The sequence below is a fragment of the Podarcis erhardii genome (genome assembly GCF_964252035.2).
Source record: "Podarcis erhardii genome assembly, chromosome: 4".
Classification (NCBI taxonomy): domain Eukaryota; kingdom Metazoa; phylum Chordata; class Lepidosauria; order Squamata; family Lacertidae; genus Podarcis; species Podarcis erhardii.
In genome coordinates, this window is record NC_138508.1 from 2,780,267 (window position 1) to 2,806,889 (window position 26,623).

The 26,623-nt window shown below is 45.3% G+C and overlaps 2 protein-coding genes across 8 annotated transcripts in view; one reads left to right on the forward strand and one right to left on the reverse strand.

Annotated features, from left to right (window-relative positions):
• Positions 1 to 25,294, reverse strand: part of LOC309340965 (uncharacterized protein) — a 156,591-nt gene extending 131,297 nt beyond the window's left edge. Inside the window, exons 1-2 of the mRNA XM_081860300.1 lie at positions 25,259 to 25,294; positions 25,033 to 25,149 (exon numbers count right to left, since the gene is read on the reverse strand). The gene's annotated coding sequence lies outside the window, so the exon portion shown is untranslated. The remainder of the gene's footprint in view (positions 1 to 25,032; positions 25,150 to 25,258) is intronic.
• LOC309340953 (uncharacterized protein) overlaps positions 1 to 26,623 on the forward strand; it is a 233,778-nt gene that overhangs the window by 159,731 nt on the left and 47,424 nt on the right. The window lies entirely within an intron of this gene.

Sequence of the window (26,623 nt, forward strand, 5' to 3'; positions counted from 1 at the left end):
CGTGCATCCATACTGCTATGGAAAGGGTGAATGTCTTCTAGAATTCTCTGGTGTCACCAGAAGAGAAAGCCCTTTTTTCAGTTGGGTCTGCTATCAACTGCAGAGGATGATCAGCCTTGGGAGCCTCTTGGGGAGATGGAAGTGATGAAAGGACTGAATCCATGGGGGAGAGCTACTTGCTCTGAGATGGGGGAACTTCGGGCAAAGGCCAGCTAAGTAGAGATGCTGTTGGCCACTAGTTTCTGTTCCTCCCCACTTTCCCAAAGGGCGTAACATCGGAGGTCCTGCGGGAGGAAAGAGCATCTCAGAGTCAGGGGCCAGCCTGGGCCAAGGAGGCCCCCACTGCCCCCACCACAGAGTCCCTGGCATCCCTTTACCATCTCTGATGCCATCAGGACACTTATGTTAAGCAGGAGGAGGAAGTGTGGAGCGTTGGGGGTCTCTGTCAGAGCAGACGATGGAAGTGCCACTTCAGTTCCTGTGGAAGACGTCCATGTTCAAGCCAGCAGGTCCACGAAGGGGAAGGAGGGAAAGAGAGAAGAGATTTTGAGTCCTGAGTGCAGTTGCGGAAGTGTGTGAAGAGGAAGAAGAAAGAGCCATGTCAAGAGAAGTCAAGACCAACAGTTACAAACCTTCCTGTTCACCTTCGTTTCATCTCCAGGGGTGCCTGAAACATCCTGTGGACTATTGAACTGAATTTTCTCCCCTAAAAGTCTTATTCAACAGCACTGTTCTTATAGTTTGAGAGTGGCTGAGCCGTGGATGCTGCCAGCCAGAGTAGGATTCTGACGACTGCGGCTTGCCAGCTGATAAGGTGAAATATGGTGGTTTCAACTGGACTGGGTCGTCTGCTCCTCTTCCTTGTATAACGGTGCAGGAAAGGATGGTGAGGCAAATGATGAGGAAGGCAAACACTGCCAGATGCAGTTCGTGTGTAGCACCTCTAGGTGGCGCATGCGGAAAGGTTTCGATGCTTCATCCACAAAATGCTGACAAAGTGTAGGCGAGTTCCGCATGCTGTGAGACAGGACAACCCACTGATATTGCTGGGTGGGCTGCAAATTGTTATATACTGGCAATGTAAAAGCAAACCGTTCCCTGTCTGCTGGGGCCAGTGGGATGAAAGTGGTTCAATGTGGCCGAAAGTCAATTGTTCAGAAATAAGCTGTTCAGAAACGAGATGGTGCCATTGCTGCGGATTTTTCCTTTGGTGAAGGCCACTCTACCCACACTGAGGTATCAATGATCTTGGTTTGCCACGCTGGAAACGTTGTATCGGTGGCTACAGGCTGGTTTTTATTTTGCGCTGCCACCAGCAGATGAGCTGCTGTACCTACAGACTGACAAATGCGAAGCATAGCTGCTGTGTCTGTGGCAGGATTGTGTATTATCGGGTGCAACGCAACCTTACAATCCTCATTTGCATTTTCAAAGGCCAATTGTTTGATAATTATTTGTTTGGCTTCAGGATTTTCAATTTGTCTACTCACTGCTGTAATCAGTCTGTCCATAAAGGAAGAATATGATTCTCTAGGTTCTTGTCTGATTGAACCCCACTTAGACTGAATACTGGAGGGTTCAGGAATTTTTCTCATTGCTTGTTGAGCAGCAAGAGCAGTATCCCTCAATAAGATCTGCAGCAGTGTGGCTTGCACTGAAGCCTGAGCATAGGGCCCACGCCCCATCATAGCGTCCATCACATCTGCGAGGGTAAGATTAGGATTATTCCCTCTTGCTTGTTGCAGTAAAGCAGGAGCATAAGCACGACAGGCGATTTCCCATTCATGGGCAGACAATACACCTGCTGATGGGGGTAAAACTGTACGTGCCAAAAGCTTGATGTCATCTGGCACCAACAGCTGGGCTAATGTAGCTTCCAAAAGAACTTGTGTAAATGGAGCTTGCAGTCCATTTGTCCTAACTGACAATTGAAGCTCTTTCAAGATTTTAAAGTCAAAAGGTTGGTGCTGGGCTTGAGTTCCTGCTGGAGCACCAGTAGGGGGCACAATAACAGGGAATGCCATGGTATTCTGAGATAAGGAGCAGGCAAGGACTGCATGTTGAAAAGGGGTAGCTTGTTCTGCTACTGAAAGAGCAGGGTCATTTCCAGCCAGACCACTGTATTTTTGCAGGATTGGGTCCTCTGGTGAGGAACTGTAATCTGGAGGTTTGGGGTCTGGGGCTGCTGGCAAAACAAGTGCTGGAACACATGGCAGGACAGCATGCTGAATTAATGAAGCTGAAGGTTGTTTTGGCAATGTAGCCATGGAGATATTTTTTGGTGATAGAGAGCCCATAGCATAACGAATCTTGCACCAAGCATTTAAAATTTGAATTCCTATGCTGGGATGTCCATGAAAATGAGTCCCGATCGTATCCCAATGTTTTATTTCCAATTTTCCATCCAAAGGGAACCAGGGACAATTTTCATGAATGCACAGAATAAGCTGTATCAAATCACCATCAGGAACTTCCAATTGGTTGGAGGAGAGGAGAAATTGTAAGTCTTTTAAAAATTTCTGTTGCGTAGAAGACAGACAGCTGCCCATTTTTCTAAAATCAATATAAAAGGGATCGACTCACCGGGATCTTTTTTTAAAGATGTATAAGCGCTTTGCAATCCTTTCCGGACGAGATGAGCCGATGATATCCACTGCTTGGATCGAAAATCCTCTCACAGTGTCTTTTAAAATCCTCTTAGTCTGCCTCAGACTGTTTCCTTTAAGTTGCTTCTCTCGGTTCTCTTTGAAGTTTGTCTCACACTGCTTTCTTTTAAGTTTTCCTCTTCTTTTAATTGGGCCTCAGAGAGGGCACCACTTGTTGGAGCCTGCCGTTACAAGTGGCACTTCTTTAGGGTAAAATAAAGATGCAGAAAGCTAGCAACATTTCCATGATATGAGAGAGCAGCTCGTTCAGACTTCTTCTCCTCTCCGGTAACTTTTTATTGTCCTTTGTTCTGTCCAGCCGCATGGCCGTTTGCCAATCTCATGTTACCTCAGCCGGTCAAGCTTTTATTGCCCCTTTACCATATAAGGTAATCATTGCCCAGAAGAATGTCAGGGGGCACCCTGCAGTATTTACAAACCTCTGCCTCTGGCTTTATGACTCCCACACTGGTAAACAGCGGGGAGCAGTGACGCAGCTTCCCCCGTGGGGGCGGCCACTAGCACCTCGGACCGAGCATGGGGACACGGGTCTGGGAAGCGCACAGTCTGATTGACTGTCGATCTGAAGGTTGTGAGATTCCAGCCAGTCCATCCCGAGCACCAGGGGAAACTGGGGCATGGTGGCAATGTTCATGGTGCGCACCTCCTGGTGCTGCTGGTGACACAGGACCAAGGTCCGAGTCTCCTGAGTAACGGCCCCCGAGCACAGGAGCCGTCCGTCAATTGCCTCCACCTGTACCGGTTCTGGCTTGTCCTGGAGTGGCACCTGATGATGGGCGGCAAAGGCAGAGTCCATATAGAAGCGGGTTGCCCCTGAATCTACCAGAGTGTGAGTGAGAATCCAGGGCCCGCCAGAGGGGGTATAGATGCACCCGAACCATGAGGTGTTGCAATTCCACCGGTGAGGGCCCATCATGCGATGTCTGGAACCCCAGGTAGCCTGGGCCATCGGCTACTGGGGTTGGCCATTTCCCTGTGGCTGGCGTTTTCTCAGGACAAGATTGGGCATAGTGTCCACTTCCGCCGCAGTAGAGACACAGGTTCCCCTACAGACTCCGAGTCTTCTCCGAGGGAGAGTGGCGAGGCCGCGCTGTCCCAAGCTGCATTGGCTCCTCCAGTGACTTGGCTGTGGCCGTGAAACTGCTGGGAAGGACCGGAGCTGGGAGCCGGGAGTGCTGGCAGCCCTGAGCCTGGTGATGGTCCTCCAACCGATCGTCTATCTGCAGTCTGCATTGAATGAGGGAGTCCAGCGTGGCAGGGCGATCCATCGCGGCCAGCTGGTCCAGTATCTCATCCGAAAGCCCCTAGAGATTGTTGGGATACTGCCAGGGAGATAAAGTCCATCTGAGCCCCCAAGCCGGCTGCCGGACGATCCATCGACCTCCTGTAGTTACAGTATCAGCAATTAGCGACACGAAGCCTAAGAAATAGCTTGCCACATTCTTGGGCTGGTGCACACTCTGTCAGCAGAATTCACACAGCAAAAGTTGCACTCAGGAGGGTATCATTTAGAATGTTTATTCAGCGTTGGTCAGCAAAAAGAACAAACATGACCGCCTGCTAGCGTTTTCTGGTGCAGAGAGAGAGAAAACGAAAGCAATAGCAAACATAAACATCCTGAGAACAGGAAATGCGCAGACTCTGTGACTCACAAGCCTGCTCCCTTTTAAGGTGGAACGGAAATATCCTAACATCCTCCCCCTTTCCGTGTAACCTGTAGTACCTGTGGTTCAACCCAATTGCAACCTCTGTACATAAACCTTAAGTTGTTCTCTGTTAACAACCTTAGACAACAGATCAGCAGGAATTTCATTTCCTGCCATGTAGGACACCTGAATCAGTCCTTTTTGAATACACTCTCTTGCACGATGTAGCTTAATCTGCAAGTACTTGGTTCTTTGCTTGCAACTCTCTGAGTTCAGCAAAGCCAAACAGGATCTATTGTCTTGATACACTTGTATAGGACATTTCACAGAAACCCTGATGTCCTTAAACAGTTGCATCAACCATTCACAATCCATGAGTGAAAATGACAGAGCATTGAGTTCTGCTTCACAGGAACTTAGGCTCACTGTCGTCTACTTTTTGCACAACCAGTCAAACAGACAGTGGTTGTACATGTAGCATACTCCAGAAGTGCTTGTACCATCCGTGATGTCACTTCCAAAACTTGCATCTGCAAAGATTTCAAGACCTCCAGTGTTCTGACTGGTGAACCTCAGCCTGTAGTGCATAGTCCCTTTCAAATAGCGGGCTATACGCTGTTGGTTTCTGCTCTCTTTCACTGTGCAGCGAAAGTGCTTGTCACGAGACAGGTGTTTACATTCCATAGTCAATTGCTGTTGGAGTTTCTCACGGGAAAGGAGTCTGGATGTGACGTACACTGGTTTCCTGTTTTTCACTGTTCTCTCAGAGGTTCTCTCTGTGCTTCCGAGGAGAGAGGAAGCTTCTCTGCTTGCAGCAGAAGCAAGATGCATGTATGTAATCTCTCAGCTTTGAAGTGTAAATAAAGTAATATAGAGTATGTGGCACGTACTCCTCATCATTCCGCTGTGCACGGGACACTGCAAATTTCAACAATTTTTGGTTATGGGGCCCAGAAAAACACCCAGAAGTCGAATCGGAGTGCCGGCAAAAGGATCGGAATGCAGAGGGACGGATCGGACGGTATCTGCTCTGCGCGTCAAGATGATTGATGAGGTATGTGCTACTGCTCCGGGCAGCCTGCCAGCTACTAATTAATGGCTTTATGGCTGGACTTTGAACTTTTAAGGCCGTTTTGCCGGGCACAGGCAAAGGCTCAAAGGAACAAGCTCCTATGCTGGGGAAAACGAAAGTAACTTTTAAAAGTGCTGTTGGAATAAAGCAGCTGCAGAAAACAGTGACGCAGCTTGATTTAAGGCAGCAGAGAGAAAGCACTTTTGAACTTGCCTTTGGAATGAGGTTTTGAAGCAGCTGTACACAGACGCAGCTTGTATAAAGCAGCTTGATTTAAAGCAGCAGAGATGACGCAGAAGGCTAATGCCAGAGTCATGATGGCTAGCTGCAGAAGGCCGGCTGAGGCAAGTGGGGAATTTGATGCCAATCAGCCACATGCTCAGCTCAGAGTAGCCTGTGATACTGCCGTGATTCAGAATGAAGCAGACCGACTTCCGGTTTGGATCGCTAGCAGTGAGGGAGCACAGAGAAGTCTCTCCGAACTTCATGGGGTTTCTAAGGGGGCAACGCACAGGCACTGCGACCCCAAAATCTCAAGGGGGTCCCCCTTGAGAGAAGCGCAACCAGCAGCGTTGGAGTGGTCCAAAAACTCCTTCGAGTCTCTCTATCTTTGGAGAAAGCTCGGGAGCGACGGGATCGAGAAACGCGTTCCGGTAAGCTCTGCGGACTCCATGCAGTAATGCCTCTAGCTCCCACTGAAAAAAGCGACAAATCTCTGCAAATTTAAAACCAGAAGCCCTTGGTGTTGTGCGATAAATGTGGGGACTGAAATTTGAGAGACAGAAACCAAGGAGCGAAGGATGTTAAGAGATTAAGTTAAAAGAGCCCGACCTGTTTTTTTGGATTTAAGATGGCGCTGGAACTAAAATCGCAAGAGTGAAACAAAGAGACTGTTACCCGCCCGCTGTAGTAACAGAAAAGTGAAAGTCCCCGGCAGCTCAGCGGGGCAAGGAAAACAATTGAAAGAAAGTAACTAAACTAAAGAAAAATCCTTAGAGACTTTGTTGCATTTTGGGTGAACGCGAAAGAATAAGAGGAGGATACAAAGGGATTACTGAAAGACGGAGGCGTTAATCGGGACTGGAAAAAACAAGAGGGGAAAAGAGGGGAGATAGGGGAGAGCGGAACAAAAAGGGCTGAAGTAAATGGTGTTGAATTAAACCCACCTCTCCCCCCCTCACCGGCCCGGACGGCGGTTTAAAAATAGTTTGAAAATTTTTGTATTCCCTCCCCTGACTTTATAGATTTAGTCCTGTCCCTACCTTTTAACAACAACAACGGGAGGGAACATCTCCACAAGACCCACGTCCATATGACCCGCTAGCGCTCGTCTCCGCACCATAGCAACCCAGCTGGACTCTATGTATCCTGCCGGTCCATAGGGGACCTAATTAAATGTATTATATGTAGGAAAATAACCCGCGCGACGAAGGCTGCAACATTGCAACAGTGCTGTCAGGACTTAATTGACCCGTGAGCGGAACATTTTCCCAGGGGAAACAGAAGCTTCACTCACGACCACCCTCCTTTCGTTGGATAAATAAAAGACAGCTGTGATTCGAAGGTTCCAGTAGAGAAGTGCAAAGCTAAGAAGTTGGAACCCTCCTCTTTTCTTTTTTTTTCTTCCCCGTGGATTATTTCTGGACTACAAAGAGATTCTGAAACTTTTCGAACCCCCCCAACCCCTTGGTCCCCCCCCGTCCTCCTTGTCCTCCCTGCTCTGCCTCCCCCCCGTTTCCCCTCCTTCTCTCCGTTCCCCCCCTTTTTTCCTCTTTTAGCTCCAACAAGAGTGTAAATCAGAGAACTTCTTTAATAACTGTCCTCAGTACGCGAAAATGGATTAGGCCAAACAAGTGGCTGAAGCCTGACCAAAGGAAGGGGAAACAAACCGCCCTAACCTGAAAACAGAACAAACAGAACAATATAACAAAACCTGGGCATTGAATATAACTACAGCTCTTTATTCAATTATTACAACTCCGGGCTTCTGCCCCCCTCTCAGTGCCTCCCTCCTTCTACCTGATCCCGTGCTACCCATCCCCCTCTCCTCCCTATCTCTTGCCCCCTACCTCTCTTATTCGTTAATTTCCTTTTTGATTGCCCCTTCAATACCTAAGTGTAATAACTCCCAAAGGTGGCGGTAGTGTACTACCATATACTCGAATAGTTAATAAGTTTACAATTTTGTCCGACTGCCGGGAATTAGATGAGTAGTAGATGAGATATTATCTACAGAGATAGAAAAATAGGAATGCTGCCTTAAATAAGGCAGTCTTACTTTGACTCAAGAGGACAGACTAAATGCAGTGTTCTGACCTGGCTCAAAGGTAGACTAACAAATCATTTGAGATAAATAGGTTTATATAAGATTGTGCGCCCCCTAGGGGAGAGTCATAAGAAACTAAATCAAAACTTTGTTCATAACTAAAGAGGGGGGAGGCGGAAGTGGGGGTGGGAGAGATGGCGGGAAAGGACGGGAAGAAGTCAATAGGAACACCGATAGAGAGGAAAACCTCACGACAAGAGGAAATTAAAGACTTAGATGTATTATGGTTGAAAATAAAAGAAGAATTTAAACAGAACGAAATCCATATGGAAAAAAAACTAGGAGAGATGCAGGAATCGATCGATAAAAAAATAGAAGGTGTGGTAGGAGAACTGTCGAATAAGATAAAAGAACTAACGACCCGAACAAAGTCCTTAGAAGACTCAAACAAAAAAATGCAAAGAGAGATGAGAGATCAGAGAAAGGAAGCTGAGAAAATGAAGGAGAACTTTAGAGAATTGAGTAAGAGTCAGGACCAAGTTCTGGACAATTTAGCACTGATGGAAATGAAACAAAAACAGGCAAATTTAAAATTTAGAGGAGTAGGGGAAGAAACCAACGAAGATATTAAAGGAAAAATGATTAAAGAATTGGCGAAGTGGTTAACCTTAAAAGAAGAAGAAGTTGCACAAGCTATAGAAAACGCCTTCAGAATAAAAATAAGACCTAAACAAAACAAATTGAAAAAGGTTCCAGGAGACTGTCTAGTAATTTTTAAATCGATAGAGTTGAGAAACATAATCCTGAGAGAAAGCTACCAGAAGAAACTTGTAATCGATGGAAGACCAATCATCATTTTCAAAGAAATACCGATTAGACTTCTTCGAAAGAGAGAAGGATATAAACAGTTAGTCAACATCTTAAAAAGGAATGGTATACAACACAGATGGGAATTCCCAGAAGGGATTTCCTTTTTTTACAAAGAAAAAAGATTTAAGATTACTGAAAGTCAGGAAGTCAGTAAATTCCTACGCAGATACGAGAAAGACCTTGGGAGGATGGAAGAGAGATATGGAGGGAGGGGCGGGGAGGGGGAGGAGAGGGGTGATGTAGGACCGGGGGGACGGGGGGGAGGATGGGGAGAGGGGGGAGGGGGAGAGACAGGGGACGAAGAAGTAGGTGAGGAGGAAGAAGAAACAGAAAGCAAAACCACCTGAATTTAAATCGATAAAACTTAAATTGGTAATTTACTGACTTAATAGTAGATAAAAGCTATAATGAATCTCAAAATCCTAACATGGAATATAAACGGTTTGAATGATAAAACCAAAAGGAATAAAATCGTAAATGTTCTGAAAAAGAAAAAATTGGATGTAATCTGTATTCAAGAGACACATGTAGCCAAAAAGCACAAACACGTCTTGTTAAACAAGAATTTAGGAATGGAATTTATAAGCTCCATGGCAGAGAAAAAAAAGGGAGTAGTAACATACGTTAATGAAAAATGGGAACCTAAATTGATCTATAAGGATCAAGAAGGAAGGATATTGGGGGTACAAATCAACTTTCAGGGGGAAAAGATTAATGTGGTAAATATATACGCCCCAAATTCTAACAGACCAGAATTCTTTAAGAAATTAGAACAAGTCTTAATGGAATTAGAAAATAATAGGACGATATTACTGGGAGACTTCAACGCTGTGCCAACACCAGAGATTGACAGACAAACAGAAAGGGGAAAATGAAACCAAGGGAAATTACCAAAATCATTCCAAGATCTGGAAGAGAACATGGACCTATGGAGACATAAGCACCCAACAGAAAAGCAGTTCACATTCTTCTCAGAGGTACATAAAAGCTGGGCCAGAATAGACCAAATTTGGATCTCGAGGGAGTTAACCTTAAGAGCCATAAAATGCGAAATCCAACCGAGAACCCTCTCTGACCATAATTCAATAACATTGGAAATAAAAGGTACAACACAAGGGGGTTTCAGATGGAGGTTAAACGAATATTTGTTAGATAATGATGAGGTTATCGAAAAAGCCAAAGCTACTTTAAAAGAGTATTTCGATCTGAACCTCAACACAGGAACAAATCTAGAAGTAGTTTGGGATGCTAGTAAGGCGGTCCTAAGAGGTTTCTTCATCCAACAAAATAGTTACAAGAAGAAAATAAGACAGCAAAAGAAGGAAGAAATTCTTAGACAGATAAGGGAGTCCGAAAAAAAATTAACAGAGAATCTGAAAGACGAACAAAGTATACAAACAATAAAAATATTACAAACACAATATTCTATGTTAACGAACCAAGAAGTCGAATGGAAAATCAAGCTAATGAGGCAAAGATATTTTGAATCAGCAAATAAAACCGGAAAATTATTAGCTTGGCAACTGAGGAAAAGGCAAAAGCAAAATGTGATAAACAAAATAAAAGTAGAGGAAGAACTGATAGAAGACCCAAAAAGGATACAAAAAAACTTTCTTAAATTCTACGAGGAACTATACAAAAAAGGAGAAGAAGACCATACTCAAATAGATAGGTATCTTGAGAATTGTAAAGGAAAGACTATAACGGAAGAAGAAAGACTTCAATTAAACAGACCTATAAGAATAGAAGAGATCCAGAACACGATTAAAAAAATGAAATTAGGGAAAGCACCAGGACCGGATGGTTTATCGGCAAAATATTATAAAGTTTTGGGGGATGAATTGGAAACAGCGCTTTGCGAGATTATGAACAATATTCTAAGAGGAGGAAAAATACCTGAGTCCTGGAGGGAGGCTTTTATAACGTTAATTCCAAAACCGGACACAGACAAATTGAACATCAAGAATTACAGGCCAATATCTCTACTAAATAACGATTATAAAATATACGCAGACATTATGGCAAACAGATTGAAAAAGTGTCTAATAAATTTAATCCATAAGGACCAGGCGGGTTTCCTCCCAAACAGGTTCATGAAAGACAATGTGAGACACATCATAAACATAATTGAATATTTGGAGATTAACAACGACATACCCGCGGCACTGATTTTCATAGACGCCGAAAAGGCGTTCGATAATGTCTCTTGGTTGTTTCTAATAAAATCTATGGAGATGGCAGGGATAGAAGGTGAATTCCTGAAAGGAATACAGGCAATATACTCAACCCAACTTGCCAAATTGGTAATAAATAACAATCTTACAAACACATTTAAAATTGAGAAGGGTACAAGGCAGGGGTGCCCTCTCTCCCCGTTATTATTTATTATGGTATTAGAAATACTGGCGAATAAAATAAGATCGACACGAGAGATACAAGGAATTAAAATAGGACTGAAGGAATTCAAATTAAAAGCATACGCGGACGACCTAATGTTATCTTTGGAAGAGCCGCAAGGAAGTATGGGCAAAGCGCTGGAGACCTTAGAAGAATATGGTAAACTATCCGGTTTCAAACTGAACAAATTAAAAACAAAAATGTTAATAAAGAACCTGGGAAACGAGGAAAGAGAAAAACTGGAGAGAAAATATGGGATAAAGGTGGTCAAAAAAATAAAATATTTAGGAATATGGCTTACGCCAAAAAACATAAACTTAATTGAAGACAATTATACGACAACATGGAAAGAAATCAAAAAAGACTTGGATGTTTGGAACAGAGTTAATCTCTCTTGGATGGGCAGGATGGAAGCAATAAAAATGAATGTTCTCCCAAAAATGTTGTTCTTGTTTCAAAATATTCCTGTAATTAGAGGGTCAAAATTATTCAAAGACTGGCAGAAAATTCTTTCACGATTCATATGGCAGGGAAGGAGGCCAAGGATTAGATTTAAACTACTTACAGACCGAAAGGAGAGAGGGGGACTTGCAGTCCCTAACTTAAAATTATATTACGAGGCCGCCTGCCTATGTTGGGTTAAAGATTGGATAACCTTGGAAAATACTGATTTATTAGACTTGGAAGGGGCAGACAACAGGTTTGGCTGGCACGCCTACCTGTGGTCAAATAAAGAGAAGGCTCACAAAGGGTTCTCAAGCCACATCATTAGGGGTCCATTATATGAAGTTTGGGGAAAAAACAAAAAATTGCTAGAATGGAGAACACCCTGGTGGCTGTCCCCAACAAATATCCTAACAATCAAAAAAATAAATATGGAGGAGCAGAAATTGACATATGAAGACCTATTGACAAGATCGGAAGACAGCTGGAAACTGAGGCCATATGAGGAGCTGAAGGAAAAGCTGACAAGTTGGTTACAGTACCATCAAATCAATGCAATTTGGTTAGAAGATAAAAAAATTGGAATGAACGAAAAGAAATCGAAATTTCAGATTGGAATAATAGAAAGTAAATCTAAATTATTATCTAAAATGTACAATTTATTATTGGAATGGGACACAAAAGACGAAGAAATCAAGGAAGTCATGGTCAAATGGGCGATAGATCTGGGGCATAATATAGAATATGAAAAATGGTCAAAATTGTGGAATGAGGGAATAAAATTCACGGCGAGTGTTGCAATTAGAGAAAACTTAGAGAAGATGATATATAGATGGTATATTACACCAGAAAAACTAAGTAGGATGTATAAGACTGGAAATAAGGCCGGCTGGAAATGCAAAACAAAGGAAGGCAATTTTATACACATGTGGTGGACATGTGAAGAAATAAAAAAATTTTGGGATACGATATATAATGAGTTAAAAAAAAATACTTAGATACACATTCCCTAAAAAGCCAGAGGCCTTCCTATTAGGTATTATTGGAGAAGAAATTAGGAAAGAAGATAGAGTCCTATTTCAATATTCAACAGCAGCGGCCAGAATGCTAATCGCCCAAAATTGGAAAAACATAAATATACCAACGGTGAGGGAATGGCAAACGAAATTATATAACTTCGTCGAATTAGCAAAAATGACGCAGAGAATTAGAAACCAAAAGAATACAAAGTTAAACAACGACTGGATTAAATTTATGACATATATTGAAGGTAACTATAGAAACCTACCAAATATAGCAGGTCTGTTATGAAACTTCCGATGTATAAATCAATTAACCAACATCAGCGGTAAAAATGAAATTCTTAAAATCAGGAACCCGAAATCAGGAGGGAGGGAAGTCAGCCAGTATGTGTTATGTATTAGTTTATTTCTACTTTATTTCTTATCTTATACCCTTCCCCCCCACTTTTTTGGTGCCTTTTTTGTAATTTTTTTTTTATGCTATTTGATTTAATGAGTACTGGATTTAATGAGTACTTGTAATTTCTCCTTTTTCTTTTTTCTGATGCTTTAATTGTTTTTGTTTTTCTTTTGTGTATGTGTGACAAATGAAATTTAATAAAAAGAAATTAAAAAAAAAAACAGAATGAAGCAGACCGCCAGGGTGATAGCTGCATGGGCAAGGGGGAGTCTTCACAGACGTCATCCCATAGTGCAGTGGAACCACCAGATGGCGCCAAAGCTTTGAAGGCAGTGAAATGCTACTCGTGTGGACTTCTAGGCCATATGAAGAGGGAATGCAGATATCCCAGGGCCAAGACAGAGCAGCGCAGCGGAAGCTCATCGCGTGGAAAAGGCCAGAGCAAAGGTCCGGTGTCCAGGACAACGCAGCACAAGGCAATGGTCTCACGCTTCACTCCAAAGGTTGCAAAGGTCCAGAAGATGTCTAGATCTTTCTTCGTTGTTGATTCAGCGGCGACCCATCACATGTGCAACGATAAGCGACTGTTCGTGTCTTTTACACCGAAGAAGGTGCGATTCACCAGGCGGATGACCACACAATCCCCAGTAAAGGCTATGGAACTGTTGTTCTTCACAGTTTGGACTTATCCATACAGGATGTGCTTTATGTACCAGATGCCAAACATAATCTGCTCAGCGTTGGACAGCTGAATGAGCGGAAAATTGATGTTTCCTTTAAGAACAAAAAGTGCATCATCACAAAGAAAAATGATTATGTATTGCATGCTGAATATGTTGATCGTTTGTATGTTTTGTATTACGATGATGTTGTGCAGGATGACACTTGTTGCATTGCAGGTTCTAACAAAAGTTTGCATGCAGAATGTATTCATGATTTTCATCGAAAATTTGGTCATTTGAATTTTGAGGCAGTATCTAAAATGCCTGCCTTGGTTGAAGGTATGACTGTTAAACGCTGCAGGTACCACATGAAGTGCAAAGCATGCGCAGCAAACAAGGTGAAAATGGCTGCGAAAGGTAAGGTGTCTAGTAGGCAAGTTACAGAACCATACCAGGTTGTTCATGCTGATTTGGTTGGACCACTAGCGCCCTCTTTGAGTGGAAACAGGTACTTCATGGTTCTCATTGATGCATTTTCCAGGTATATTTATGTGTACAATCTCAAGCAGAAATCAGAGGCTTTTCCTAGGTTCAAGGAATTCTGTGCTTGGTTGGAAAATGTGCATGGTAAGAAGATAAAAATTCTTTTCACTGATCGTGGGGGGGGGGGAATTCACTTCTCAGCAGTTTGAAGCTTTTCTAACTGAGAAAGGAATTCAACACGATTTGTCTAGTCCTCGCTCGCCATGGCAGAATGGACTGTGCGAGAGGGCAAATCAAACATTGCTTCAAGGGTTAAAAACCTTGCTGCATGATGCCAATCTTCCAGAGAGTTATTGGGCCAAATCTCTCTCGTGTTTTGTTTACAGTTATAATCGCGGGTTATCTTCAGCGATTGGTTGTACCCCCTATGAGAAAATGTTTGGCAAGAAGCCATACATCAAACACATGAAAATTTTTGGTTCTGACATGTGGGTTCACTCACCACAAAGCTCCAAGTTAGACAAGCGTGGATTGCATGGTATCTTTCTAGGTTATCAGAAAGGGTCTTACAGAATAATGATGTCTGACTCTAAGACAATTAAGCTCACAAGAAGTGTAGAGTACAATGCCAAGTGGGGGGAGAATGTGGGAATTTTCCAATGTTATCCTGATGACAGTGATGAGACTGAGGATAGTCAAAAGCAACCGCAACAACCCACACCCACTGATGAAGGTTCTGATTCTGAGTCTGAAACTGAATCGGGTGATTCAGAGGATTTCAAGAGTGCGAAAGCCTCTATGCGACCCTCTGAAAGCTCTGATCAAGAATTGGAAGAACCATTGTTGACAATAGGTCACTTTTCTCCTAAGAAGGAAGAGGAGAGTGTTGAGGACTTAAGGCTAATTCGTAGGTCACAAAGAGCAACAAAAGGCAGACCTCCAAAGAGATTTGCTGATGAGTTTGCTAAGATAGCAGTAACAGCTGTCAAAAGCTCCAAGAAGGTTTTTGAACCTTCAAGTTTCCAAGAAATCCAGGATTTGGATTCAAAGGAAGCTGAGCCATGGTTAAATGCCATGAAGGCTGAGCTTGATTCCTTGGAAAGGAACAAAACATGGGACCTTGTTCCAGTAGTTCCAGGAATGAAACTGCTTGGAAGCAAATGGGTCTTCAAAGCGAAGACTGATCAAAATGGCAAGATAGTCAGACACAAAGCCAGATTGGTAGCCAGAGGTTTTGCACAGGTACCAGGTGAAGACTATCACGAGACCTACTCACCCACAGTGAGGTATGAGAGCATTAGGCTTATGCTCAAGCTAGCTGCAGAGGAGAATCTACACATTAGTCACCATGATGTGAATACAGCTTTTTTGTACGGATCTCTAGGTGAATCACTTTATATGCTTCCACCTGATGGCGTACAGGTAAAACAGGGATATGTTTGTGCTCTGAAGAAGTCCCTTTATGGTCTCAAACAAAGTGCACGGTGTTGGCACACAAAACTCACTGAAGTATTGTTTTCTCTAGGTTTTCAGCAAGGGAAAGCTGATCCATGTGTATTTGTCAAAGAGGAGGGGCAAAAGAAACTGTATTGCTTGTTTTATGTTGATGATCTTTTATTCTTTTGGAAGGATGTCACAATGTACAATAACGCCCTAGCTCAACTGAAAGAGCACTTTGACATGAAAGATCTTGGTGAGGTAAACAACTACCTATCTCTGGAAATAGAGAGAGGTCAAGATGGTAACATTCTAGTACACCAGTCACGGAAAATTGCTGATGTGTTAAGCAAACTAAACCTGATGGATGCTAACCCTGTAGACACACCGATGATAACAGGTTATCAGGTAGATGACACTGAAGAAGCATTTTCTGACACTACACTGTACAGAAGTGTGCTAGGCAAGCTAAACTTCATTGCCAGATGTTCAAGACCTGACATTGCTGTTAGCTGTAATTTGCTAAGCAGACAAGTCAACAATCCTACTGTTAAGGATTGGAAAGCTCTGAAACGCATAGCGCGGTATTTGAAAGGCACTATGCATTACAGACTGAGATTTAACAATCAGAAGTCTGGTGGTCTTGAGATATTTGCAGATGCAAGTTTTGGAAGTGACACTACAGACAGGAAAAGTACATCTGGAGTTTGCTATATGTACAATCAGGGTCTATTTGATTGGTCATGCAAGAAGCAAACAACAGTTAGCTTAAGTACTTGTGAAGCTGAACTGAATGCACTGTCTTATTCACTTAAAGATTGTGAATGGTTGTTACAATTGTGCAAAGACATGAAAATTCCTGTCAAATGTCCAATCCAGGTTTACCAGGACAACAAAGCATGTTTGGCTTTGCTAAATTCTGAAGGTTGTAAGCAAAGCACAAAGCACTTGCAATTGAAGTTGCAACATGCTAGGGAACGTATTCAGAAGGGATTCGTAACGGTGTCCTATATGCCAGGTAATGAAATTCCTGCTGATGTATTGTCCAAGATTGTATCAAGGGATCAACACTGTACCTATGTGCAGAAGTTGGGTTTGTACTGATATTGTACGAACACGCTGCCCAGTGATGTTCACAGAAAGGGGGAGGATGTTGGTTTCTGCTCTCTTTCACTGTGCAGCGAAAGTGCTTGTCACGAGACAGGTGTTTACATTCCATAGTCAATTGCTGTTGGAGTTTCTCACGGGAAAGGAGACTGGATGTGACGTACACTGGTTTCCTGTTTTTCACTGTTCTCTCAGAGGTTCTCTCTGTGCTTCCGAGGAGAGAGGAAGCTTCTCTGCTTGCAGCAGAAGCAAGATGCATGTATGTAATCTCTCAGCTTTGAAGTGTAAATAAAGTAATATAGAGTATGTGGCACGTACTCCTCATCATTCCGCTGTGCACGGGACACTGCAAACTTCAACATACGCTTCAGAGCTTTCCAATCCTGAACAGTAGGATTGTTAGCATGTCTGCTAAGCAGGTTAGTGCTTACAGCAATGTCAGGTCTTGAGCATCTAGCAATGAAATTCAACTTGCCTAGAATGCATCTGTACAGCGTAGTGTCAGAAAACGCTTCAGCAGTACTATCTACCTGGTAACCTGTCACCATCGGTGTGTCTGCTGGGTTTGCATCAACCAAATTCAACCTGGTTAATACATCAGCAATTTTCTGTGTTTGGTGTACCAGAAAATTACCTGCTTGGTCCCTCTCCACCTGCAGAGAAAGATAGTTGGATACCTCACCAAGATCCTTCATGTCAAAGTGCTCCTTCAGCTGAGCTACAGTACTTTGGTAAAAAGCCTGATTCTTCCAAAACATCAGAAGATCATCAACAAAACATAAACAATACAGTTTGTTTTGCCCCTCCTCCTTGACAAGCACACATGGATCAGCTTTGCCCTGGTGAAAACCTAGAGAAAGCAACGTCTCAGTGAGTTTTGTGTTCCAACACCTGGCACTCTGCTTGATTTCCGCAGTTTACAGACCATTCCCTTCTGTATCTGCATTCCATCAGGTGGAAGCATGTACAGCTGCTCGTCCAAAATCCCGTACAAAACAGCTGTATTAATGTCATGATGGGAAACATGCAGTTTCTCCTCTGCAGCTATCTTGAGCATCAGCCGAATGCTCTCATATTTGACAGTGGGTGAGTAGGTCTTGTGGTAATCCTGTCCTGGTACCTGTGAAAAACCTCTGGCAACCAATCTGGCTTTGTGTCTGACAACCTTGCCATTCTGATCTGTCTTGGCCTTGAAGACCCATTTGCTGCCAACCAGTCTCATTCCTGAGACTACCGGTACCAACTCCCAAGTTTGGTTCCTGTTCAAGGAATCAACTTCAGCCTTCATGGCATTAAGCCAAGGCTCAGCATCTTTAGAGGTTAACTCCTGAATCTCTTTGAAGCTTGAAGGTTCCCACACCTTCTCTGAGCTACTAAGAACAGCAGTTGCTGTCTTAGCAAACTCATCAGCAAATCTCTTTGGAGGTCTGCCTTTGGTCGCCCTTTCAGACCTGCATACTAGACGTAAGTCTTCTGGACTCATCTCCTCCTTCTTAGGAGAAAAGTGACCAATGGTGAACAGTGGTTCTTCCAGTTCATTGTCAGATGCATCAGATGGTCTGACTGAGGCCTTTGCACTCTTGTAGTCTGCTGTGTCATCACTGTTGCTGACACCAGCAGCGCCGCCAACTGAACTGGAATCCGAACTCTGATCATCATCATCATCATCATCCTCATCCTCAGCTTCCTCAACATCATCTGCCTTTTTCCCATCACCTTCATCCTCCTCTGGGTAACTCTGGAAAATTCCCACATTTCCCCCCCACTTAGGATTGTACTCAACACTCTTGGTGAACTTAATGGACTTAGAGTTAGTCATCCATACCCTGTATGCCCCTTTTTCGTACCCCATGAACAAACCATGTGCCCCACGCTTCCCAAGCTTGTTGCTCTGTGGGGTGTGTACCCACATGTCAGAACCAAAGATTCTCATATGCTTGACGTTCGGTTTCTTACCAAACATTTTCTCATACGGAGTACAACCAATAGGTGATGACAGTCTGCGATTTACGGTATAAACTACCATTGACAGAGCTTCCCTCCAAAACTTCTCAGGGAGGTTGGCATCATGCAACAAGGTTTTTAGGCCTTGAAGCAAAGTTTGGTTTGCTCGCTCCGCAAGCCCATTCATCCATGGCGATCTAAGCTTTGACAAGTCATGCTGGATTCCCTTCTCAGTCAGGAAAGCTTCAAACTGCTGAGAAGTGAACTCCCCGCCCCGATCGGTAAAGAGACAGCCGATACGTTTACCATGAACATTCTGCAACCAAGCACAGAATGCCTTGAACTTAGGGAATGCTTGCGATTTCTGCTCAAGCATAAACACATGAATGTACCTAGAAAAAGAATCAATTAGAACCATGAAGTACCTTGCTCCTCCCAAAGAGGGCGCAAGAGGCCCAACCAGGTCTGCGTGCACTAGCTGGTAGGGTTTGGAAGCCTGCCTGCTAGACTCCTTGCCTTTTGGAGCAACCTTCACCTTGTTCTCTGCACAAGATACACATTTCGTGTGATATTTACAAGGTTTGATGTTCAAACCTTCAACCAACTCTGGCATCTTGGCTAGCGCTTGCCAAGAGAGGTGACAAAATCTTCGATGTGCATCGTGAATGCATCCTGCATGAAGAACTTTGTTAGTTTGTGCAACACAACAAGAATCAACATTAGACACAACAGCATCGTCATCATAAGTTATACAGAATAAGCCATCCATAAACTTTGCATGCAAAATGTCCTCTTTGCCTTTCCTGATGACACAGACATTCCTCTTAAAGGAAATCTCAAAACCACGCCCAGTCAGCTGTGGTACACTGAGCAAATTGTCTGCAGCTCCTGGAACATAAAGTACATTACTGATGGTTGTATGCAAACTTGCAAGTTTAACAGTCCCTTCTCCTGCAATTTGCAACGTCCTTCCATCAGCCAGGTGGATCTCACCATCTTGAGGTGTGAAGGAGATAAACAGGTGCTTATCCTTCGATAAATGGCGGCTTGCACCTGAGTCCACAATAAACCTGGCTTTTGGAGCAGTCTTTGCAGCAAGCAAAACCTTGTTTTCCACCGGCGTGGGCTTTTGCTGCTTGCCCCCCTGCTCCTGGCCATCAGACTTGCCTTTAGCCTTTGGTGAAGCAGTGCCAGCAAACAACGCTTTGTTTTTCCCTGACGTGGGCTTTCCACCCCCCTCTGCTTCTGGCCATCTGCAGGCATCTTGCTCTGTTTACCTCTGGCCTTCCGGCCTCTGCAAAGGCGATGACCTTGGTTCCCACGAGAAACAGAGCTCTCAGCTGCCGACTCCTTGGCTCCCCCTGGAGGCTGGAATGCTGCCTGGGATGACATCACAGTCTGCTCCCCCTGCAGCTTGCAACCGGTGCCCTCAGCATCCCTGCATTCACTCGCATTCTGGGAAACAGCCAGGACCTCCGATGCATTCACACTCTGGGCATTCAGCCTCAGTATGCCAGACTGCATACTGACGCAGCAAACTCTCACACCATTTTGCCCAGGTCTGATAATTTTTCCCATTTAACTTTGGGCACTCAGCAGCTTGAGACGCTTGGAAAAAACCCCATTCCAGCCTTTTGCTTTAGCCGTGAGCCTTCAAAGACGCTCCACCCGGAGCTTCTGTTCTCACATGAGACCCAAAAACCTTGAAATGGGCAACAGAAGGTTTTCTGTGGAACAGTTTCTCAAAAGGAGAACTTCCCAACTCTTTTGAAAACTTTCTCAACCACGTATAACAAAACGACGTTAGCGACTCAGCCCAGTACTCATGTGGCAGATGTGAACTAAGCAATTGCGCTTCCATTCCCTTTTGCAATTCTTTGTTCACCCTAACACAGACACATCTCTTCCAAGCTTCTTCGGAAGCTGCAATTTTGTGTCTTATCCCTTTCTTCTTCAGGAACCTCTGGAAATCCTGTAAAAGAAAAATTGGCTTCTCATCTGTGCAAAGACAATTTATGTCAGCATCATGCATATTTTTAACCTTGTCACAAAACTCTTTAAACCTTTCTAAGGCTTCTTTCGGTCTCTCCAAAAGATAAATCCAGACAAAACCTGTGAAAGAATCAACACATATTAGGTAATACTTTGCATTGCCTCTAGATGGTGCTAAAGGACCAATCACATCAGCATACACCCGCTGAAATGCCTTGTCGACCCTCGAGGTGACCTGGTTGGCGTTCTTCTTGGCTACACCTGCAAAAGAGATCATGTTAGAATCACAAGAATTACATTCCATGTAATCACTTTGATCAAAAGTCAACAAATATAGTCCATCTTTCTCTTCGGCAGAAAGATACAACTCTCCATCTTTGTAGATCTCGCAGTGTTGATCATCATAGGACAGTTTTAGTCCCTTCTTGGCAATCTGCGATACGCTGAGCAGATTGTACTTCAACTCTGGAACCAAATAAACATTGTTTATAGTCAAGTTCAGACTTTTAAGATACACAGTCCCAATTCCGGTTGCTTCCAGCTCTTGACCATTGGCTTGTTGTACAACGAAGCTTTGCTTCTTAAACGACGAAAACAAATCCCTACGATGGGTCATGTGAAATGTGCACCCAGTGTCTATGACAAAAGCGTTCTCCACTTCTGGCTTGGTTCCTTTCGACATCAAAGCCTTTGCAGGCTTCGTCTGTGACTTGGTATGACTTCTGCCTGACGCCTCAGACTTCGTGGAGCTTCCCTTGGCTCCCTTGTTCTGACGTGGCTTCTTACAGTACTGCTGAAGATGCCCAGTCTGTCCACAATTGTAGCATCGGACAACGTTCAAAGCTACGGCATTTTCTCCAGTAGCTGTAGCAGTGGGGGTGTCAGAACTCCGTTCTTGTCTCCCCCTGTCCTTGACTTCCAGGGCGGCAAGCCTGTCATGTTCACAAAGAACCACGGCAAACACCCTGTCTGACGTTAGATCTTGCGCTGGGAGGGACCCCAGCTGACTGGCAACTGTTTTGTAAGTCCGATTCAGACTGTTGATCACCATGAAGCAAAACACTTCTTCCTGCAGACGGAAATTGCGTTCCACCATCTGTTGACGCAGAAATTTCATTTCCGTCAGGTGCGCTTGAACATCTCCATCAGGCGCCAGCCTCAGGTTGGTCAGCTTCTCAAAATACAGCAACGCTGAAGAACCTGCATCTCTCTGATGTGTCCTTCTCAGCGTGTCCCAAACATCTTTCGCGTGCTGTAAATCTTGTATATGGATAAGCTGAGAGTCTGACACGCACAGAATTATAGCAGTTCTGGCCTTCACATCCTGTGACTCCCAAGCACGCGTTGGTGCTGCAGGGATGGGGTTCTCAATCACCCCAAACAGTCTCTGATTCTGCAGCAAGGCCTTCATCTTAATAGACCAAGATGCATAATTGTCACTGGTCAGGAGGGGCGGAGAAGGCAGGGCTCCCCCCTTCTTGACATCCATTTTGAGTCCTTGCATTGACTCTCAAACACAAGCCTCTAAAATCCAATAGCTGGCTTGTTTACACTCTGTGCACCTGGCAGCTATAACACTGGCCGCTTGGAAAGTCCCTTTCAAGTGTTCTTCTGGGCCTAAGTCAAAACAAACTTGTTTTCGCCTCTCCGAGGCACTGTGTGACTGTACAGCCCTTATCTTGAAACTGGCCTGCGTTGCTAAGCAACTGCATTCTTTTCCTTGGACAGGAAAAACCACAGGAATGTTTGGAATGCAGAGCTCTCCTCTCTCGGAGCTGTTTTTCCCAAACCTTGCTCCCTCGAAGCAGAGAATGAATCAATCTGCATTCACTCTTCTAAGCCCGAAAATCTCATACCTGGGCTCCGTAGCTTAGCTTTCAGCTTCCTCTGGTCAGCTTCTGGCTGCAGAGAATCAGCTTTCTCACCTCAGGCCTCCATGGAGCATTGGAAACAGCAGCTCTGCCACTCTTTCTGCAGACTTCCATGGATCGTAGAAACCATCAGCTCTGATACCACTGTTGGAATTCAGGCTCGGTCAGAGGTATGTGCCTATCTCTCCAGGCACCGGCTGAATTCTTTTAACCTCCCTCCGGCGACTCCCGGTAGGAAAAACACACGAGGTCCGTTCCGGCGATTTTCCTCAGGCTGTGAGAAAAACACACCAACTGCTTCTCCTCCTCCCTGCTCTCCAGCATATCCCCAGGGAGGGGAATCAGACTCAGACAGAAATGTATCTACATTGCTTTTATTCCTGTCTTTAGCAGTCATACAGTAAAAGATGTCTGCTCTCTTCAACAAACAGAGAGAAACTCAAAACTCCACTCATGTACATCCTGTACAGGTCATATGACACACACTGAGCTCATATCCTGTGCTCAATAAGGATGGACTGCCCCTTTGTTTCCATGGCAGCAGTCACACACATCCTGTCTGGCTTTGCAGCCACAGGCAGCTGTCTGAGCTGCTAGAGCCTTTGCTTGCTGCAGCATTGCTGCTTTAGAATAACAGTCTTATCTCGGCAGCTCTTTAATCACGATGCCTCTGGCACGGCTCCCAGGCCAATTAAGCCCTGCCGTTACATCAAAGGCTTTTTGCCGCGGCTCAACAGAAAAGCGCCCTCTTTCGCTTTTCCACATACCTCAGCAGTCTGTCGCAGTCGCAGTCTTACTCTCCTGTAAGTGCCGTGAATCTGGGCCCGAACCTGTTGTTGGGATACTGCCAGGGAGATAAAGTCCATCTGAGCCCCCAAGCCAGCTGCCGGACGAGCCATCGACCTCCCGTAGTTACAGTATCAGCAATTAGTGACACGAAGCCTAAGAAATAGCTTGCCACATTCTTGGGCTGGTGCACACTCTGTCAGCAGAATTCACACAGCAAAAGTTGCACTCAGGAGGGTATCATTTAGAATGTTTATTCAGCGTTGGTCAGAACAAAGAACAAACATGACCGCCTGCTAGCGTGTTCTGGCGCAGAGAGAGAGAAAATGAAAGCAATAGCAAACATAAACATCCTGAGAACAGGAAATGCTCAGACTCTGTGACTCACAAGCCTGCTCCCTTTTAAGGTGGAACGGAAATATCCTAACAGAGATACTGGTCCTGAAGGGTGGAGTCATTCCAGGACAAGTCCTGTGCCAACAGCCGAAATTATGGGGCATAGGCGGCCACTGTGGACTTGTCCTGTTTCAACCGCCGAATCGCCCGATTGGCTTGACTCCCCTTCTGAGGGTTGCCGAACGTGGTTTCCAGATGGTTGCAAAACCCTGTATAGTCTGTCAGCAAGGGAGAGTCTTGCCGGAGCAGCGGCAATGCCCACTTGGCCTCCCGGTCCTTCAGCAAGCTGATCAGGAAGTGCACCTTGGTGTGGTCATCGGGGAAATTCCGGGCTCGCCCCTGAATATACAGCTTGGTCTGGGCAAGAAACATGGGAAAGCTGGCCGGGGGGGGGACCCATTGAATTTCTCTTGCAGGGCCACTGGGTACTTGCCAGAAGCTGGGGCGTCGGCATCAGGAGCTGGTAAGGTGTTCAAACGCTGCTGAAGCGCTGTAACTGCATTGCTTAGCTGCTGAACGGTGTGGGTCAAGACCTGGTTTTCCTGAGCCAATGCCACCAGCGCAGCCACCTGGTCAGCCATGGCTTCTGGTTCCTCCTGAACGCACCCCAACAAAGGGGGAGTGCGGATGTGGCGGGAGCAAACTGTGCTGGTCCCGTGGGTTACCCGAGAGGCTATGTCCAAGTCCAGTCCTTGGTCAAAGGTGCAATGTGGAGGCAGTCTGTAGTAGCTGAAGCTGGGTGCAGGGCAGGGAGTTGGGTGAAGTCAGGAACAGGCTTGCAAGCAGGGAGCCAGGGTGGGTCAGGAGCTCAGGCAGGAACTACCAACCAACAATGTTGCTTCCGCAACTTCGGACTGGGGCTGGCCGGCTTTTATCTGTCTTGAGGCATAGGGCAGCCCCGATCCTCTGGTGACTCGCCTCTCTATCCCTGAGCCTCTGCAGCCCAGGAGAGCCTGGAGGGTTACCGGACCCAGAGGCAACCTCAGCTTTCTCTGACGGGGCTGAGAGTGGAGCACCTGCAGGCAATGGGTCCTCCATCACCTCAGGAGACAGAGCAGACTCAGCTGGTGCCTGCACCTGAGGATCCAGCACAGGTGAGGACCCTTCAGGCTCATGCCCCAGCCCTGGCTCAGCTGGTTGTGGAGGAGGGGAATCGTGTGCAGGCTGGGATCCTTCAGGTTCAGCATCCAAGTCTGAATCCCAGGCCATCACACCTTGTCAACGATGTGGAACTTGTAGTAGGCTCCAATTTGGACTTAGCAGACATTTGGTCTTTATGAATGAACTGATTTATTGGGACTTCCGTCTATATTATTGCACTTTATGTGTTGTTTATGTGGAAGATAAACCTTTGATATTGTGAATGCACAGCCGGTTACGTCTTGTGTGTTTGTCCATTCCAGGAACAGCATTCCTGACCCAGATTTCCACAAGAGGTCCCTAAGATGATTCCCCTTTCAAACAGGATACGTGAACCTAGGCCAGTAGGGTACTCCTCTCCAGCAGACGGACAACCCCTTCCCCAAACCCCCACTTCCCCATGGGGGTCTCCCACACCACCCATCACTCACCAGGATGGCTTTGGCCGTCTCCTGCCTGGAGCACTTCAGGGCTCAGAGCCCCCTGAGCTGAGCTGCCTGGCAGTGATGAATCACCTCCAGCAGGTACAGCTAATCTTCCTCCAGCAGCTGAAAGGCAAAAGTCAGTTCCTCATGGGCTTCTCCACCTCCGAGAGTGCAGAGTGGGGGGCAAAGAGGGCAGGTCTGAGTCCCTGCTCTGGTTCTCTCCAATACTCACCCCTGGGGGAGGGATGTGCAACCGCAGCACATCTGCAAAGAGAAGAAGAAGAAGAGTTTGGATTTGATATCCCGCCTTTCACTCCCTTTAAGGAGTCTCAAAGCGGCTAACATTCTCCTTTCCCTTCCTCCCCCACAACAAACCCTCTGTGAGGTGAGTGGGGCTGAGAGACTTCAGAGAAGTGTGACTGGCCCAAGGTCACCCAGCAGTTGCATGTGGAGGAGTGGAGACTCGAACCCGGTTCCCCAGATTATGAGACTACCACTCTTAACCACTACACCACACTGGTGAAGGACATGGGTGAAGCCTTATTTACCTAGGGATCCATCAGCCTCGCCATCCCCGGACCTTGGAGGGAACAAAAGTACCAGGAAAGCAAAATCTTCTTTGGAGAAAAAGAGTTTATTGAAATCTGCGCAGAGACAGTCAGGAGAATCACTTCAAAAGCCTGACTGCAAAATTTATGTGTCCAGCAAGCATTCTTATACCTAAAAGCACACATTTGCCTCCCCCCAAGCAGCCCAATCAGCTGACAAGTTTGCAACTTATTCCCTTTTATGGCATACAGCTATATGGCTAGCTACGCACCCCCTCCCCTTTCCCCTATATGTGTCTTTTCTTATACCTGTCTTACTTCTCTTGCGTTACTGAAGCAGGAAGCACAAGGCAGGAAACGGCCTCTAGCCTGCCTGGTCAAATTTAGCAAGCAACTGTGGGCTCTGCTTGCTGCTTAACCACAATTGCAGAAATGAGCTTGGTGCAGAAGCTCACTATGTGCAGATAATATTAAGAGTAACCCTTCCCTCTCCCTTCATGGGGACAGGTGAGTCCGTCCCTGAGCACCTGGAAAGGCTATTCCAAGAGTTTTCTCCTGGATTCCAAGTCCTACTACAGGGGAGGAGGGACATCCCAAACCTTGGGGCCCAATCCTGGCCTCCTTCAACCAGAATATGACTCCCCAGGCCAGGGATAGGCAACTAAGGGTTGGGGGCTGGATGCGGCCCAATCGTCTTCTCAATCCGGCCCGCGGATGATTTGGGGATCAGCGTGTTTTTACATGGGTAGAATGTGTGTTTTTATTTAAAATGCATCTCTGGGTTATTTGTGGGGTATAGGAAATGGTTCACCCCCCCAAAAAAAATTTAGTCTGGCCCCCTACATGGTCTGAGGGATGGTGGACTGCCTCACGGCTGAAAAAGGTTGCTGAGCCCTGCCCCAGGCTAACAAGATGGTCAATATCCAGTTCCACTCCACCCTTTTAAAATTTAAATCTCAAAACAGATCCCAACTTTCAGAGCATGTAAATCACATGAGTGGAAAGACCCCTGTGCCACTCACACAAATAGGACTATACCTCCTTCTCCC